Source organism: Ranitomeya variabilis, chromosome 7 (genome assembly GCF_051348905.1).
Source record: "Ranitomeya variabilis isolate aRanVar5 chromosome 7, aRanVar5.hap1, whole genome shotgun sequence".
In the NCBI taxonomy this organism is placed as follows: domain Eukaryota; kingdom Metazoa; phylum Chordata; class Amphibia; order Anura; family Dendrobatidae; genus Ranitomeya; species Ranitomeya variabilis.
The window spans coordinates 89,320,793-89,336,867 of record NC_135238.1 but is presented as its reverse complement, the minus strand read 5'-3'; positions in this window follow the sequence as shown (position 1 = coordinate 89,336,867).

The window sequence follows — 16,075 nt, the reverse complement described above, 5'->3', positions numbered from 1 at the left end:
ATGAATCCCAACCCGGAGGTAAATTCCGGCCGGTCAGAGCATGACTCTGCATTGTACTACGTACCAAATCCAGTAAGTTAGACCCTGGTATTACGGATCCTTTGAAAATAAATTCAGCTTTATTATTCCAGGCTGTAACATTTTTATTCTGTAGTAACCTGTTTAGTAAAAATTCAGCATTCTTTTTATATCTTTGGTTTATATGACTGACAATTTCAGCGACCTCTTGATTTTTATCAGAGTCGGTATTTGACAATTGTTGCTGACCAGGATCAGGAGTGCTAACGAGATTTAAAGCCGTTACTTCTTTTGAGCTGTGCCGCGTATGTACCAAATTGCGCTGTAGCACGGTGCTATACATTTTAATTTTCACATCATCGGGAATGTCACGACGTTGTAAAATGGCGCTAATTTCACCATCAAGGCGCCGAATAACACTGTCGCGTATGTTATCTGTAGTACCGGGCCTTAGTTTGTCTAGCTCCTGTTTGGGGACTAGATACATTTTCTCTGTATGCTCCATTATCTTCCTGCGAGCAGGCTTGTTATTATTGGAATTGCAAAAGCTAAAAGAGGGCCGATAAACCCGCTGGCCTACTTTAGTAGCCGCTTCTTTTTCTTTATGGGCTGAGTCCTGTCGCTCAGGGTTCTTATAGCTTTACGCCACTTCTTTAATATGCCTTTTTGACGCTCTTTCAGCGGAATCCTGCCTTTTAAGATGTTTAAAGCTATCTCGCCTATGGCTGTAATTAAATCATTGCTTGCATTGCGCAAAATAGACTTTCTGACAGCGGGGGTTGCTTTCACCAGAGTTTTTAAGAGAGCCCAGTTACTCCGGAGTCTCTCAGACATCTTTACATCACAACGCACAAAGCGAAGAATGTCTGATACCGGGTAAAATTCACTTTTTAGAAGTGTTTTTCTTTTGAACATAGACAGCAGGCAGCGCTGGTGGAAACAATCCGGTCCTTAAGCGCAGATCCTCAGGGGTATTAGCTCTCAAATCTACAAGCAAATACCCATAAGGCTCCCGCGTGGCATCCTCAAAAGCTTCTAGGAAAAAAAGGGTTTTTCCGGGATACATCTGCCGAGCTAGAGTTAAAATTTGTAATTTATCTCAGGGGTTATTAAAAAGCACCATGTACTTTGTGTTTAAATTTATCGTGCAGCTTTTCTTACCCTGACAAAATATGTTTTGTACTAGGTAGAAAATGCTGAGATTTCTGTGGTGCACATACTTGGTAAAGGCTTTTTCTATCTCACAATTTTCACTAGCACTCTCCATGAGATCATCAACAATAGCCAAATTCACCTTCTCTGGTGGGAATAATTCGTCATCTACGAATGTATTCGGCAGACCCTCCACAAATCTGGTGTGGGGAAAACAGAGAGAGATTTCATCATATAGTTTCTGCCAATACGAATAAAACCAAACAATATTATCAGGTTTCTGAGAAAAATTAGTTTCAATATTATATAGCAGTTGTTTTACAAAATAGCTCTTTCCAGAATTAGACGGCCCTGCTAGAATGCATGAGAATGGGTGTTGCAGATGTGTATCCATCACAATACGTGACTAATACCCAAAAGGTAATGTTGTGTAATCATCTAATAGTCTTCGCTTTGTATAAACGCACTTTTGTGTTTTGCGTAATGGCCTTGTTTCAATATCCCAGTACTTTTTATTTCTCACAATGGACGGCTGCTGTACGACAATACGTTTCTGAGTTTCTGTAGCAGAATTGCGCGGGTAGTCCAGTACTAGATCTTTTAGACTGCTGAAATTAATAGATTGAGAGTTACCAACATTTAGTGTTATCCCCTTAACTTTTAAGACAGTTTTACCGGTGTTGAGTTTGTATCCGTAAGTTTTGGGGCCCGCGGATACAAATTCTGTGATGTGTGTACCATCGGGTATTTCACTGGTCAGCTCCCCCAGGTAATCGCCTAAAGGCGGCTGCCACTCACCATCTTTCTGTACAAAAATAACTGAATCTGTGTCGTGATAAAGGCATCTCTCCTGCAGCCGGTCCAGCAGCGAATAGAGCTCTAACCGAGCATACGCTGTTGTAAAACACGCTATAAAAATGTTTGTGTTTTTGTTGAGTGTGTGGTGGCCTTTTGCATATTTCCAGTTAATGGTTGCGGTGTCATCATCAAGGAAATGTAACATCGAAATGTCATAGTAAGGCAGGAACAAATACTTAAAAAGCTCATCTGGATCCCTAACAATGCTGGTACATGATAGATTAGATCTCTGAGCAAACTTTCCCCATAAAGAATTTAAGAAAAGCTTGGAGATCTGTCTCTTAGCAGGATTGACAGCTATATTTTCAGGTCGTAATTGCACACCTTCTTTTTCAAGAAAAGAGTCAATGTTCTGCCGTTTCTTGGCGTCATCAGTGCACCAGCTAGGATAACCAGAGGCTTCATGCTTATCCCTAAGATGTAATTTAATGTAGGGAGCAAACAGATCATCAGTAGTGTTGAGCGATACCGTCCGATACTTGAAAGTATCGGTATCGGAAAGTATCGGCCGATACCGGCAAAGTATCGGATCCAATCCGATACCGATACCCGATACCAATACAAGTCAATGGGACTCAAGTATCGGACGGTATTCCTGATGGTTCCCAGGGTCTGAAGGAGAGGAAACTCTCCTTCAGACCCTGGGATCCATATAAATGTATAAAATAAAGAATTAAAATAAAAAATATTGCTATACTCACCTGTCCGACGCAGCCTGGACCTCAGCGAGGGAACCGGCAGCGTTGTTTGTTTAAAATTCGCGCTTTTACTTGGTTACGTGAAGTCCCGGCTTGTGATTGGTCAGGGCGGCCATGTTGCCGGGACGCGGACCAATCACAGCAAGCCGTGACGAAATTACGTCACGGCTTGCTGTGATTGGTCCGCGTCCCGGCAACATGGCCGCCATTAACCAATCACAAGCCGTGACGTCACGGGAGGCTGGACACGCGCGCTTTTTAAAATACGCGCATGTCCAGCCTCCCGTGACGTCACGGCTTGTGATTGGTTAATGGCGGCCATGTTGCCGGGACGCGGACCAATCACAGCAAGCCGTGACGTAATTTCGTCACGGCTTGCTGTGATTGGTCCGCGTCCCGGCAACATGGCCGCCCTGACCAATCACAAGCCGGGACTTCACGTAACCAAGTAAAAGCGCAAAATTTAAACAAACAACGCTGCCGGTTCCCTCGCTGAGGTCCAGGCTGCGTCGGAGAGGTGAGTATAGCAATATTTTTTATTTTAATTCTCTCTTTTACACATTATTACATTAATGTTGTTGCAATACCCGATACCCGATACCACAAAAGTATCGGATCTCGGTATCGGAAATTCCGATACAGCAAATATCGGCCGATACCCGATACTTGCAGTATCGGAATGCTCAACACTAATCATCAGTGGTTTTAGGAAAATGCCATATTTCATAGATGTGGGCGATCCGATACCCTTTTTCTATCGCCATCTCGAGCTCTATAGTGCACCAGGTGCCTGTCAGGGCGCGTTCTTCATCACTATGAGCACAAATATCTGTCTGGGAGTTTACAGCGCATGTGTAGCAAAGGGGGAACATTAATTTTTTGTTGAGTTTGACCGGTAGAACTGGAAAAAATAGATCTCTCGGTGGGTAGACCTTGACTTTAGCAATGCCAAAGTATTTTTTAATGAATCCAAAATTGTCATAGATGATGTCTGGATGACCTACAGGGTATGTTTTAGTTTTGTTTACAAAGGGGTACAGACTGGGGAAATCATACTAATGTAAAGTCTCCCCTTCTTACAGATGGTGATAGAGCTTAATGGCGTTAGTTCGGCCGCCATAAAGCGCATCACGGGGGTCTAAAGGAACGGGGAATTCCATCTGGTGAAGAAATGCTTGAAGGTTAGAATCATTTTCAACCATTTCATTCCACTCATGCTCCCACATCACCCTTATTGTGTACTCGCAGCACTGTAAGTAACGCTTTTTACCTAAAAAGGTATAATATAACTGGCCGTAGGACGTGTTTGTGACCTTATTCGTGTCATTTTCATTATAGCACACGGGACATCCGTGGTAAAAACACCCCTGAAATTCAAAGGCTATGTGTTGGCCGCTAACATAGGCATAACCATCTAGAAAATATTTCCCGACTTGTTTTTCGCCGCCTCTCAAAGCGTATTGTATGTCGATGTTCTCAGAGTGGGCTACATACATGAGCCATTGTATAGCGGGTGTCGAGTAGCGCTTTTTTGCCTTGTGATAATTATCACCAGGTAAAATGGCGATTGTCTTTTTTGGAAGAAATTTAAACCGGTACATTGTCATATACACCGAGGCCAGGGTGATGAGCTGAAAAGGATCAACACATCTGCTCACTACAATCGTTTGCTTTTGACGCTTACAGTATTTTTTTACATTTTTCTGTGTCATCTGCATAATACACTCTCTATAGATCTCGCAGGCGTGTTTCAAGATTTCAACATCTTGTTTGCAATAAGATTTTAGCTCGGCCTTGAAGTCAAAAGTTGTATTTACCTGTGTCTCATACCACTCCAGGAACTCTGGAAACTCAGTGTTTTACCACAAGAACAACCATTCCTGTCAGTATTTTTGTAAAGCCTGTCAGAGAGAGAATTGTGTAGAAAGCAGTGCCGACCAGCAGCCCAGATGTCCTGTTTGCCGGGTTTATTGCCGCTCGAGCGAGTGCTTAGATTATCACACACAATTGGCTGTAGGCGACCCAGCATTCTGCAGGCTTAAAACATTTTGTGATAAATGCAACCATTTTGTTCTCAGAAATAGCGAAACAGAGCATAAATATAATGGTTTGCGCTGTCCTGTATGTCGCAGACATAAATAAATTCGATGCCCATCTTTGTTACATGCGGAAGTATGTAGCACAGGATGAGTCAGATTGTTATATCTTTTATGATTTTGAATGTATGCAGGAGACAGGAACGCACATCCCAAATTACATTTATGCTACAACGCTGTATGGTCAGCCCTCCTGGGAGTTTGAAAGTGATACCTGTACACATGACTTTGTACAGTTCTTTACAAGCGGTAAATTTTCAGATCATACATTTATTGCCCACAATGGTGGAAGATACGACTCATACTTTATTGTTAAGGAACTGATTTCTGAAAAACTACAAGTACAGTTGATAACCCAAGGTGGCCGTCTCTTGTGTGTGACGCTACCCGATTTGTCTATAAGGTTCATAGACTCTCTAAATTTTATTCCCATGAAACTCAGTAAATTACCACAGGCCATGGGCTTTTCAGGCGGCAAAGGACATTTTCCACACTTTTTCAATACCAGAGAAAATCAAAATTATGTAGGCCCCATACCTGATGTAAAATATTATGGGGCGGAGTACATGTCACCTGGTGAGAAGGTAGAGTTCCTGGAGTGGTATGAGACACAGGTAAATACAACTTTTGACTTCAAGGCCGAGCAAAAATCTTATTGCAAACAAGATGTTGAAATCTTGAGACACGCCTGCGAGATCTATAGAGAGCGTATTATGCTGATGACACAGAAAAATGTAAAAAAATACTGTAAGCGTCAAAAGCAAACGATTGTAGTGAGCAGATGTGTTGATCCTTTTCAGCTCATCACCCTGGCCTCGGTGTGTATGACAATGTACCGGTTTAAATTTCTTCCAAAAAAGACAATCGCCATTTTACCTGGTGATAATTATCACAAGGCAAAAAAGTGCTAGTCGACACCCGCTATACAATGGCTCATGTATGTAGCCCACTCTGAGAACATCGACATGCAGTACGCTTTGAGAGGCGGCGAAAAACAAGGGAAATATTTTCTAGATGGTTATGCCTATGTTAGCGGCCAACACATAGCCTTTGAATTTCAGGGGTGTTTTTACCACGGATGTCCCGTGTGCTATAATGAAAATGACACGAATATGGTCACAAACACGTCCTACGGCCAGTTATATTATACCTTTTTAGCTAAAAAGCGTTACTTACAGTGCTGCGGGTACACAATAAGGGTGATGTGGGAGCATGAGTGGAATGAAATGGTTGAAAATGATTCTAACCTTCAAGCATTTCTTCACCAGATGGAATTCCCCGTTCCTTTAGAACCCCGTGATGCGCTTTATGGCGGCCGAACTAACGCCATTAAGCTCTATCACCATCTGGAAGAAGGGGAGACTTTACATTACTATGATTTCACCAGTCTGTACCCCTTTGTAAACAAAACTAAAACATACCCTGTAGGTCATCCAGACATCATCTATGACAATTTTGGATTCATTAAAAAATACTTTAGCATTGCTAAAGTCAAGGTCTACCCACCGAGAGATCTATTTTTTCCAGTTCTACCGGTAAATCTCAACAAAAAATTAATGTTCCCCCTTTGCTACACATGCGCTGTAAACTCCCAGACAGATATTTGTGCTCATAGTGATGAAGAACGCGCCCTGACAGGCACCTGGTGCACTATAGAGCTCGAGATGGCGATAGAAAAAGGGTATCGGATCGCCCACATCTATGAAATATGGCATTTTCCTAAAACCACTGATGATCTGTTTGCTCCCTACATTAAATTACATCTTAGGGATAAGCAGGAAGCCTATGGTTATCCTAGCTGGTGCACTGATGACGCCAAGAAACGGCAGTACATTGACTCTTTTCTTGAAAAAGAAGGTGTGCAATTACGACCTGAAAATATAGCTGTCAATCCTGCTAAGAGACAGATCTCCAAGCTTTTCTTAAATTCTTTATGGGGAAAGTTTGCTCAGAGATCTACTCTATCATGTACCAGCATTGTTAGGGGTCCAGATGAGCTTTTTAAGTATTTGTTCCTGCCTTACTATGACATTTCGATGTTACATTTCCTTGATGATGACACTGCAACCATTAACTGGAAATACGCAAAAGGCCACCACACACTCAACAAAAACACAAACATTTTTATAGCGTGTTTTACAACAGCGTATGCTCGGTTAGAGCTCTATTCGCTGCTGGACCGGCTGCAGGAGAGGTGCCTTTATCACGACACAGATTCAGTTATTTTTGTACAGAGAGATGGTGAGTGGCAGTCGCCTTTAGGCGATTACCTGGGGGAGCTGACCAGTGAAATACCCGATGGTACACACATCACAGAATTTGTATCCGCGGGCCCCAAAACTTATGGATACAAACTCAACACCGGTAAAACTGTCTTAAAAGTTAAGGGGATAACACTAAATGTTGGTAACTCTCAATCTATTATTTTCAGCAGTCTAAAAGATCTAGTTCTGGACTACCCGCGCAATTCTGCTACAGAAACTCAGAAACGTATTGTCGTACAGCAGCCGTCCATTGTGAGAAATAAAAAGTACTGGGATATTGAAACAAGGCCATTACGCAAAACACAAAAGTGCGTTTATACAAAGCGGAGACTATTAGATGATTACACAACATTACCTTTTGGGTATTAGTCACGTATTGTGATGGATACACGTCTGCAACACCCATTCTCATGCATTCTAGCAGGGCCGTCTAATTCTGGAAAGAGCTATTTTGTAAAATAACTGCTATATAATATTGAAACAAATTTTTCTCAGAAACCTGATAATATTGTTTGGTTTTATTCGTGTTGGCAGAAACTATATGATGAAATCTCTCTCTCTTTTCCCCACGCCAGATTTGTGGAGGGTCTGCCGAATACATTCATAGATGACGAATTATTCCCACCGAAGAAGGTGAATTTGGCTATTGTTGATGATCTCATGGAGAGTGCTAGTGAAAATTGTGAGATAGAAAAAGCCTTTACCAAGTATGTGCACCACAGAAATCTCAGCATTTTCTACCTGGTACAAAACATATTTTGTCAGGGTAAGAAAAGTCGCACAAAGTACATGGTGCTTTTTAATAACCCCCGAGATAAATTACAAATTTTAACTCTAGCTCGGCAGATGTATCCCGGAAAAACCCTTTTTTTCCTAGAAGCTTTTGAGGATGCCACGCGGGAGCCTTATGGGTATTTGCTTGTAGATTTGAGAGCTAATACCCCTGAGGATCTGCGCTTAAGGACCGGATTGTTTCCACCAGCGCTGCCTGCTGTCTATGTTCAAAAGAAAAACACTTCTAAAAAGTGAATTTTACCCGGTATCAGACATTCTACGCTGTGTGCGTTGTGATGTAAAGATGTCTGAGAGACTCCGGCGTAACTGGGCTCTCTTAAAAACTCTGGTGAAAGCAACCCCCGCTGTCAGAAAGTCTATTTTGCGCAATGCAAGCAATGATTTAATTACAGCCATAGGCGAGATTGCTTTAAACATCTTAAAGGGCAGGATTCCGCTGAAAGAGCGTCAAAAAGGCATATTAAAGAAGTGGCGTAAAGCTATAAGAATCCTGAGCGACAGGTCTCAGCCCATAAAGAAAAAGAAGCGGCTACTAAAGCAGGCCGGCGGGTTTATCGGCCCTCTTTTAGCTTTTGCAATTCCAATAATAACAAGCCTGCTCGCAGGAAGATAATGGAGCATACAGAGAAAATGTATCTAGTCCCCAAACAGGAGCTAGACAAACTAAGGCCCGGTACTACAGATAACATACGCGACAGTGTTATTCGGCGCCTTGATGGTGAAATTAGCGCCATTTTACAACGTCGTGACATTCCCGATGATGTGAAAATTAAAATGTATAGCACCGTGCTACAGCGCAATTTGGTACATACGCGGCACAGCTCAAAAGAAGTAACGGCTTTAAATCTCGTTAGCACTCCTGATCCTGGTCAGCAACAATTGTCAAATACCGACTCTGATAAAAATCAAGAGGTCGCTGAAATTGTCAGTCATATAAACCAAAGATATAAAAAGAATGCTGAATTTTTACTAAACAGGTTACTACAGAATAAAAATGTTACAGCCTGGAATAATAAAGCTGAATTTATTTTCAAAGGATCCGTAATACCAGGGTCTAACTTACTGGATTTGGTGCGTAGTACAACGCAGTGTCATGCTCTGACCGGACGGAATTTACCTCCGGGTTGGGATTCATTTATGCAGGCTATGGCCGAGCTAAATATACCATCTACAGTTGTGGGTAATCCCACTACTAGGAAGCTTTTAGATGAATTAAACATTTCCAGCAGCGAGACACACGCTGTATCTACTCCACAGAAGCTAGCCCCGACGCCATGTACAATTCAATCTTTACATTCCCCGTCATTAGGCACCACACGCGGAACTCTAATGCCTAAAAAAAGGTCTCTACCGATGCTACAAACCATGTGGCTCACGATGTAAAGAATGTACTGGATAAATGCTGTACTTGGCTTGTTACACTATATTATTTATTTCAGCAAGAAGTGTAATGATGTATGTTCATTGTACTTGTGATACTATTTATTTATTTTGTAAGAAGTGTGTTGATGTATGATCATTGTACTATTTAATGTTTTTGCTTTTATACTCTGTAATAATTTTTATAGTATTGAAATGTCTTTGAGCTGTGTTTATTTTGCAACAATAAAATCTTTTTAAATTTTTACAATATCGTGTCTTTGGTTTTTATAATCGTATAAAACACACCGCTTTTTACTTGCGGGTGTTGTAACATGGGTCATATACATAATATGCCCCATATAATGAGACTGGTGTTATAAACCACGTGTAAAAATGAGAATCACAGTGTCAAATAAATACACGACTAGGATATAAAATATATAAAACGGCATGGTGTGTTATAAAACACAATTTTGCACTATATGTGCTCAGAATAAAATACACGGCTCTGATTACAGAATGCAATCTCACAACAACTACGTATGAAAATCTAATATAAAACAAATACTGGGATAATAATCACTGGAGCAAATTAACAATATCCAACTATACACTGTGTTCCAAATTATTATGCAAATAACATTTCCTCATATTTTCTCTAAATTACCTATCTGAATTGCAGTCATTGTTATTTTCCAGTCATCTACTATTCTAGTATAATTGCAATACTTTGGAACAAACTGCCTATGAAAACAGCATCTTTTTAAAAAAAATAAACACTCAAAATGCATGTTCCAAATTATTATGCACAGCAGAGTTTTCAACCTTTTTTATTTTATTTTGAACAAAAAAATGGTCAATTGTGAAGTTATAAGCATTATCAGCTTATTAAAAAATTAAATCAAACAGTTTTCAAGTGAAAACTTTATTCTAGGTGATGTTACATTTGCACATAGGACCCTTTGTTCGAAAGAAGCTTCTGAACTCTCTCGTCCATTGAATTTGTCAGTTTTTGGATGGTTTCTGCTTCAATTGGTTTGCATGTGGACAGAATACCCTCCCAGAGCTGTTTCTTAGATGTGAACTGCCTTCCGCCATCATAGGCACTCCTTTTGATGATGCTCCAGAGGTTCTCAATGGGGTTGAGGTCAGGGGAAGATGGTGGCCACACCATAAGTTTGTCCTCTTTTATGCCCATAGCAGCCAGAGATGCAGATGTGTTTTTTGCAGCATGAGACGGTGCATTATCATGCATGAAAATGATCTTGCTGCGGAAAGCACGGTTCTTCCTCTTGAACCATGGCAGGAAGTGTTGTTTTAGAAACTCCACATAGATTATGGAGTTCATCTTTACCCCTTCAGGGATCATAAAGGGGCCAACAATCTCTCTCCCCATGATTCCAGCCCAAAACATTACTCCACCTCCTCCTTGTTGGCGCCTTAGCCGTGTTTTCATGGGGTGTCCATCAACCAGCCATCCTCCACTCTATCCATCTGGACCATCGGGCGTTGCACGGCACTCATCGGTAAACAAAACAGTTTGGAAGTCAGTCTTCATGTATCGTTTGGCCCACTGGAGCCGTTTCTGCTTTTATGCAGTGGATAGAGGTGGTCGACAGGATGGCTTACGCACAGCTGCAAACCTCTGAAGGACCCTGCATCTTGTTGTTCTGGGCACGTTGGAGGCACCAGCAGCTTCAAAACTTGTCTGCTGCTATGACAAGGCATTTTTGCAGCTGCTCTTTTAACCTTATGCAATTGCCTGTTGGAAAGAGTCCTCAATTTTTCCTTATCAGTACGCACATGTGTGTGCTGGGAATCAGCTACATACGTCTTGATTGTGCGATGATCACGATGAAGTGTCTTGGCAATGTTGATTGTAGTCATGCCTTGACCTAAATACTCCACAATTTGTTGCTTCTCAGCAGCCGACACATCCTTTTTCTTTCCCATTTTGGCAAAAAATGTAGGCTGCTTAATAATGTGGAACAGCCTTCTTAAGTATTCTTGCCTTTATTTGGACACACCTGTCAAACTAATTTGCACAGGTATCTGCAATTGCTTTCAGTGATATAAAGAGCCCTGACACACATCATCATCAATTAGTTTAAATGACAAACAAAAAAATTCTAACCTTATCACTCCTAAACTCTTTGTGCATAATAATTTGGAACACAGTGTATCAAAAGGGAATAACAGTGCCCTGATTACAGAATGCAATCTCACAACAACTACATATGAAAATCTAATATAAAACAAATACTGGGATAATAATCACTGGAGCAAATTAACAATATCCAACTATATCAAAAGGGAAAATCAGCCAGCCGGTGGGACAGCTGGCTGACAGGGAGGGGAGGAGGGGTTACACACTTTGATACACTCTGATAGGGGCGGGTCCACCTGTCAGATTGAGTTTGACGAATCATCCCGATTATACACTACTTCCACCATTTGTAGTCAAGCTCTGAGATATATTCGGATCTGTTCAGACAGCAAAGACAGGGAACTACAGCTGCGATCACTGAGGAATACATTCCTACAACAAGGATACCATCCACTGGTAATAGATGAGCAGATCCACAGGGCTACAAGGATCCCAAGAAACAGCCTCCTGGATTACAAACTGAGAGAGGATAACAACAGGGTGCCTCTTGTGGTCACATACAACCCCCACATGAGCATCCTAAGGAAAATTGGTGCTGATCTCTAACCCATATTCCATAGAGATAACAAATTGAAAGACATATTCCCAGAACTACCACTTCTCTCCTATAAACAGCCCCCTAACTTAAGGAATCTGCTTGTCAGAAGTGTCCTCTCATCACCATCAGTGACTGGCACATTCCCCTGTAACAATAAAAAATGCAAAACGTGTACCCACATATTACCAACAGGTATAGTCCATGTACCAAACACAAATCAGGACTATAGGGTCATGGGTTCCTTTTCTTGTACATCCTCCAACCTGGTGTACACGATACAATGTACGAGGTGCCCTGGAAGTATCTATATTGGGGAAACCATGCAAAAACCACAAACAAGGATGAATCTACACAGACACACAATCAGGAATGAAATGGACACACCTGTGGGAAAACATTTCTCTGGACCTGGACACAGTATGACAGACTTAAAAGTCTTAATACTAAAAGGTAATTTTAAGGACCACAGGGAAAGAAAAATTTGGGAATACAAACTAATGAATATGTTTAATTCGTTGACACTAGGACTCAATTTAACACCTGGATTTATGAGTCACTGCATGGATGTGAAATACCGCGCTACAAGTGCCTAAGACCAAACCTAGAACAAATCCGTGTTTTTTTAAAAAAAAACATAACAGACCTTCCCATCCACGAAGGTTGCAAACACCACCTACTGCACAGTGTTATTTTTGCAAGTCCACTTAATAATTGTCATATATAGCGTGAGGGAAAGGGAAAACACTGAACTCCCTATATTTTCCACCCACTGATGCTGCAACTTGCCATATCATATGGTGATATCATAACAGTTGACAGTACCTGTTAGTCGTAGATTTGCTTACCTACCTAATGTGTGGAGGTGTGTGACAAGTACCAAGCAGCTAGCCTCCTTCCAGAGAACCGGCGTGCGGGGCCCACCTATGACGGTGCTCACTGCGGCTGAGGACAACCCTCGTTTACTTTCAAGAGTGAGCGCCCGTGTACCGGCGTCAGTAGTAGCGGGTACTGCTGGCGGGGACTAGCGGAGCTGCGTGCAGCACCAGAGACGTCCCAGCCGGAGGCATCCCTGGATGCACGAGGAAAGATGGCCGACGCTGACAAGCAGCGTGTGACGTCACTGGCCTATGGAGCCTTGGCAGAGCCAATTCTAACCAACGCGTTTCAAAGTGTAACGCACTCCTTCATCAGGGTTACCATCCATTGCCTAGTGCCCCACATAAAGGCTCTGCATGTACCCCGCTGCATACTCAACCCTTAATTCAATTACACCCTCATATCTATTTGTGACCGCAAGCCCAGGAACGGTACTTATGCATTAACCCTCTAATTAAAGGGAACAATTCATGATTATCCAATACATAACTCATATTATAAGGTGTTTCTTTTCAATATGCATACATTCGTTGCTCGGGACTAATTTCGCGCGCTCACCCTTGAAAGTAAACGAGGGTTGTCCTCAGCCGCAGTGAGCACCGTCATAGGTGGGCCCCGCACGCCGGTTCTCTGGAAGGAGGCTAGCTGCTTGGTACTTGTCACACACCTCCACACATTAGGTAGGTAAGCAAATCTACGACTAACAGGTACTGTCAACTGTTATGATATCACCATATGATATGGCAAGTTGCAGCATCAGTGGGTGGAAAATATAGGGAGTTCAGTGTTTTCCCTTTCCTTCACGCTATATATGACAATTATTAAGTGGACTTGCAAAAATAACACTGTGCAGTAGGTGGTGTTTGCAACCTTTGTGGATAGGTAGGTCTGTTATGTTTTTTTTTAAAAAACACGGATTTGTTCTTGGTTTGGTCTTAGGCACTTGTAGCGCGGTATTTCACATTATTTAATTGGTCTTTGTTCTATTGACAGATTGGGCGCAGTATCTGTCTGACATACCGGCAGCACTTGTGTGGTTCTTCTAGTCATAGCGCCAGTGTATTTTATTAATTTTTCACTACATGGATACAATTCACACCTCCATCAGAGGGACTCCAGATAACTAAGAACATTTTTCCCACTGCCTCTCCATTTGTAAGAAAATGCCTAATTTGATTACCTTGGCTTATCTATGGACTCATCACACTTCCCACCCCCTAACAAATGTCCTCCTGTAATATTCTTTAAATGTTGTGCTCTTTTCTTATTAATCTATTTGTAATCCTGCCTGAAGAAGGAGCCACTGTGCTCTGAAAGCTTGCAAACATATTATCTTCTGGTTAGCCAATAAAGGTATCACTCCTAGAATACTTCTGTCATCATTGGGCAGAAAAATATTCACATGCACCAGCCAAGAAAGGAAAAAAAAAAGACTCGGCTCACTCACACTGCAGAGCCGACTCTTTGTATGGGCTCGTTCACGAAAGACACATCACTAGCACTCAGCATCCAGCCAGGCAGGTGTGCAGCGATCTTGCTGCTGCCCCCTCCTCCACACACAGATCTCCCCAGCTGCTGCAGGAATCCAGCTGAGCTCTGGGGAAACCATGCCTGTTTCAGTGAAGGAGTATTCATGTGCTGCTCCCTGCTCACTGCTCAGCTATATTCACTGCACTTTAGTCATGGGGACCAGTGGTTTCCCCAGTGCTGGGATATCTATTAAATCATTTACAAATTGTCTATTTTGTTAATGCAGCACTGTGGGGCATCTGCCAGCATATCCTTAGTTTCTGATTGCTTCCATAAGCACCCACTCTCACTAGTCGCAATCCTAGTGAGTATTCCCATGCACCTTACCTAGAGGATCACAGCGCACCGATAAATTGGTAGCTGTTTATCATACTCATATATATATTTATTATATTTCTTCCTCAGCATCCTTCACTGGTAAACGCTTAAATCCTCTGCTGACCCCACAGAGACCAAGCATATCTCTTTTCAGTACGAGTGAGTACAATCATTACCCAGTCAGGGGCCAGCAGTAAGTTTCAAAAACTAATACGAATACTTAACACCATTTCTTATTCATCTTTTTAGCTACTTCACTTGTCCATTGTCAATTTACCTGCACGGTCCTCACAGACGTGAACATCATCCCTAGTACAAGTGAGTACTCCAGCTATTGTTAACTGCACACAATATCCACTGATCCATTACCTCTATAGTAGCCACTCCATCTCAGGTTAGCGCGGTGTTAATCCTTTTCTGCATTTTAATTTCATTACTCACAGGGATCAACACAGAACCTGTCTAAACACCAGCTGCTTCTGGATTGTGGCCCCCACCTCGGGTGAGAAGCACCAGTGTAAATCCTCTTTTTCTACCTATTCCCTCAAACTGTTTCCTTATATAGGGCCGGACTGGGACTGAAATTCAGCCCTGGCATTTGTAAGAACATAGGACCACATCTTGTAACTTCTGTAATCTTGCTCTCTAGATAGTCTAAGTACAGGTCAGCAGCAGACAATCAAACGTTTTGTGTTGCGGATCTGCATAGCCAACAGCCACTGAATTATGGCCAATTTAAATGAGCCAATAACCATGACATGTGTGATTGTAAAAGCGCGTCTTCCTGATTATTGGCTGATTTAAATTGGTCAATAATCACCTGATGTAAGAGCAAAATGATTAGTAGTCACGTGCGACGATTTTTAGCTGGCTTAAAAATCAAGGTCCTTGGTAGCACATTGCTCCCGGTAAACAGGACGTGTGCTCCTGAGAACAGGACATTCTACATGCACAGAACATATTAACAGTCGCTGTGTGCACAGAGAATTGCGTCCTCCTGTGTGAATAGGCCATGTAGGATGCTGACTGAGGTGTATATAGCTGGTCGGTGGTCATGTACATGTTATAACATTTCATCAAAGGGCAGTCCGATGTTTTCCACGCACTCATTGAATTGCATGACCGACTGTGCTCGGAATATCAGATCAGTCTCGGACATGCAGCAATGGCTTCCTCAGACTGGCTTCGTCTGCCTAAATAACAAAATCTCAAATGCAGATACCATCATAGAAGATCGGGATTAAAGCGACCCATATATATGGGTACTACCCTGCGGAGCTCCCAAACAACATTAGATCACCAAAATATGGAGCATATACACCACCACAAAAAAGTTCCTTAGAATAAAATTGTATTCTTTAATTAAACAAGCAGATAAAAACAGCAGTCATTAGCTTATTCAT